Below are 4,422 nucleotides of genomic sequence, written 5' to 3'. Positions count from 1 at the left end.
TACTTTGCAAATGCAACCTCCTCTATGTAGGTATGACTAACCGCAAGCTCAGGATTAGACTATTAGAGCACCTATGTAACATCAAAAATGCAGCCAAAGATCTGGAAAGTGGGAAAGCTATAACCAGTGTAGCATCCCATTTTTTAAAATGCCACCAATCAAATCGAGATGAACTTCAATGTTGGGGCATTGAAAAGGTAACTCTTGGGACCTTGAGACAAAATTACTTAAGGCGGAGAGTAGATGGATCTATTTATTGAATACTGTACATACCAATGGGATGAATGAACAGAATAACTATTTTGTATTTCTATAGGTCCACCTACTAAATTCCCTATCATCTATAAGTACAGCTGGTGTGGTCAAATAAGAACCTAATGGTACATGTACTTATAGTACCATATCAGAGCACAACCCAGACAACCTATAAGTCGTCACCCAGTTAACGACAAGTTTGGTTACCCAAATTGACGTGTGTTGTTAGCACTAGCGTGTGGTGATGTTACTAAAGTGGGAACAGTTAACCCACAACATACACAGAATGATCAGCACTTTTGTTTTAAGAATCACACAATTTTGTTAATAATGTTCAATATGTATATGTTTGTCACATGTGCTTCACATTCATAAGCTAAGAATTTTAATAACACCCATGAGAGAGAGGTGTTGTTACTAAATATTGATGTTAAATCACTCACATTTGTAGTAAATGAATTGGAGCAACAGTGGTATTGCTCTTGCATATTAATATTAATGTACAATATAATTTGTATAATATGACATTGGCGCACTAGCACATTGGTCATATAAACAGATCATATGTCCATTGGGTATTATGTAGCACTCATTTCACTTAATTTCACGGTTTCACAGGTCACTATAAATAAGGCATTGAGACTTATAGTATGTTTGTGGTATATTACAGAAGTACTGATATTCTTCATAATAGACAATATAATTACATTCTATGACAATATACTGAAATCAATCATCACCCACAAATATAAAAGTATGTGATAATAACTAGGCAGCCATATCTTGATGATGGTTGGTTATGATCAATCACCCACAAAGATAAAAGTATGCCATCATAGCCAGGTTACCATATCATGGCTATATTATCAACGGGTGATTATATTTATTAGCGTTACTTAGCCACATCGATTATAAGCATCCTATTCTCCCTTAATATTTTTTTTTTCAGGGGAAAGCGCGAACGCAGTCCCCCACTACCACAAATTATGCAGTCAAGTTCCCACATTTGGGGAAATCGCAGGGGGCAACCCGACCGGAGTGCAATGGATGAGCCTCACCCTGGGAGAACCACCTTCATGATCATGGTATCTCCCCTGCCAGGTAAGTATCTCCCTTAATATTTAATCTATTTTTAAGGTGAGTAATGGTTTCTGTTTTAAGTGTTTCTGCCTGACTAATGGGTGATTTTGGAGAACATATTTCAATATTAGGTAGAGATTCAATTGAGTCGCTTCTAGTAACAGACATTATTATTTTGGCTTAGTATTTAGTTAATTTAAAACACTAATACAATTTTAACAACAATTTTTTATTTCTTTTATAATATATATAAATATATATATTTAAATAAATTATAATAATTTTTACTTTACTACAAAATATATGATATCAATGTGATAAAGAATAATGATCTACAGCAGTGTGCCTTCAGTTAATGTTAGTTCTTTTATGAATAGAATATCACCATAAATATTATCTCAGCGGTCTACCCAAGTTATGTTATATATATCCTAGGTTACACTATTATTTATTATATTTTAGCAGTAACCTCCAAACGATGTGTGTATATTTACACAACAATAATTCTAACTAAAATGTAACATATAATCCTTAGTTCTGATCAGTTATCTTTATATACACATTGAATAAATTTATGTAGAAAATAGATTATGAATCAATAATATAGTATATATCTATGCTCTTACAATTTTCTATACAAAGCAAACCATAAAATATATTTCTATAAATTAACCTTAGCTCCAAATGATTTGCCTATTAATATATCACAGATGAGTATACCAGAACAATCTATAATTAGCCAGCAACTCTGATTTAATAAGTCTGATGGAATTACCAGGGAAATAGAATTCACTCTTATCGACTCAATATAACCTAATATACTTCACTTAAGCCCAGAGATTGTTACACAATACTACCAATTCAACATATGCCAATTAATCGAGCATGAAATAACTTCTTATTTAGCCACAATAAAACAAATTCTAAAATATATTACAATAACTGCAATTAATTTATGACATAAAAATATATAAATCATTTCTTAATAATAATATTTAACACCAGTACACTTACTATCCTAGTCTAATCAATATTAAATATAAGAATAAGATACCTTTTAACTCACAACTGCAGCTATACTATGCTATAAAGAATTTCTTTAAAGAGATCTATTAAAAATGTAAAATAACCATTAATACATTATCAACAAACCAGTATGAGGATTTAGCTTTTCCAGATAAATAATTTTCATTGTCATATAAGAGGATGCACAAGTCTGGAAGTAAATGTTAAGTTAAGCAGGAACCACCAGCATTCAGGGTTCAGCCCCCTTTTACTTCCTGTGCAAGGGTTTTTATCTCTCTGATAAATCCCACATCTTTTCTAATCATTGGTAAAATTTTGGTTATACCCTTAATCGAAGCTTGTCCCTCATTGGTCCTTTGGTAATGCATATGGCAGTCCAACCCCCATGGTTGAACATTTAGTAAATATTACATATACATATTCTCTTATATGTTTTCATTAAATACACTTATATTTTCCAGTATCAATAAACAATTTGTTCAATCTATATGGGACTATTTAATACTACTGAATATCACTGCATTACACAGCTTCTAAGCTTAGCTAGCTTTCTCCACTAAATCCAAAATGTAGAGAAAATAACTCATTGTGTAAGCTGTGTAATGCTGTGTAATGCGGCGATGCTATGGCGTAAAGGGAAGTCTGCCTTAAAAAGCGGGCTAGAAGTAAAAAAGTGAGTCATTGTGAACCTCATTTGCATATCTTACCCAGAATCCTTTGCTGCATTGGAAACCTTGTAATCAGAGAGTTTATGGGCTATAAGCAAGTCTTCTGACTTGTCTAGATTTGTAAATGGCTTACACAATGAGTTATTTTCTCTACTACTGGATTTAGTGGATGATTTTAAACTCACTTTTCTCCTCCCCATATTTTAAATTGCTGTTGTATTTCGCCCAGAAAACAATTTTACCAAGCAGTGATTGAACCTACTGCCAGCTGATGAGTGGCAATAACCACGAAACAGCTGTCCTGGGATTGGTCTGAATCACTGTACTACCCCTAGCTAAGCTTAGAAGCTGTGTAATGGGGCGATGCTATGGCGTAAAGGGAAGTCTGCCTTAAAAAGCAGGCTAGAAGTAAAAAAGTGAGTCATTGTGAACCTCATTTGCATATCTTACCCAGAATCCTTTGCTGCATTGGAAACAGTATAATCAGAGAGTTTATGGGCTATAAGCAAGTCTTCTGACTTGTCTAGATTTGTAAATGGCTTACACGATGAGTTATTTTCTCTACATTTTGGATTTAGTGGAGGATTTTAAACTCACTTTTCGCCTCCCCATATTTTAAATTGCTGAAGTATTTCTAAATAGATATTCATATATATATATATATATATATATATATATATATATATATATGTATATTTGAGATATAGTAGTACCCGCTCTGAAGAGGATATTGAGTATTTAGTAATGGATCACCTGACAAACAAAATACCAGCAGGTGAACCAGTGCACGGAACCCACATGAGAATAATATAATATAAGTAATATAAACTTAAAGATGGGTTAATCCAGCACAAACTAATGACATACCAAAATAGCCGAATCAAATTGCTGTGTAAAAAACCACAGGGAGCCACCAGGTCAGATCCGAGAAAAGCAAAACATTTATTAAATCATTATCATCCTCAATAAAGAGCATACATATATAGGTTGAAATCACCAATAGTTGTGAGTAATCCTAAAAACTCAGGAAGATATGGCCATGTATGATATACCGGTATAAGATAATATATATATATATATACAGGGAGTGCAGAATTATTAGGCAAGTTGTATTTTTGAGGATTAATTTTATTATTGAACAACAACCATGTTCTCAATGAACCCAAAAAACTCATTAATATCAAAGCTGAATAGTTTTGGAAGTAGTTTTTAGTTTGTTTTTAGTTATAGCTATTTTAGGGGGATATCTGTGTGTGCAGGTGACTATTACTGTGCATAATTATTAGGCAACTTAACAAAAAACAAATATATACCCATTTCAATTATTTATTTTTACCAGTGAAACCAATATAACATCTCAACATTCACAAATATACATTTCTGACATTCAAAA

The 4,422-nt window shown here is 32.7% G+C and overlaps 1 non-coding gene across 1 annotated transcript; it reads right to left on the bottom strand.

Annotated features, from left to right (window-relative positions):
- Positions 1 to 1,201: 1,201 nt before the first annotated feature.
- LOC128650549 (U1 spliceosomal RNA) lies at positions 1,202 to 1,364 on the bottom strand. Its single transcript, XR_008400843.1, has one exon. It is a non-coding gene; the product is annotated as a U1 spliceosomal RNA (small nuclear RNA).
- Positions 1,365 to 4,422: the final 3,058 nt, after the last annotated feature.

This window comes from Bombina bombina, chromosome 2, assembly GCF_027579735.1.
Source record: "Bombina bombina isolate aBomBom1 chromosome 2, aBomBom1.pri, whole genome shotgun sequence".
NCBI lineage: Eukaryota > Metazoa > Chordata > Amphibia > Anura > Bombinatoridae > Bombina > Bombina bombina.
The sequence above is the reverse complement of the archived record's forward strand: the minus strand, read 5'-3'. Positions and strand labels throughout refer to the sequence as shown.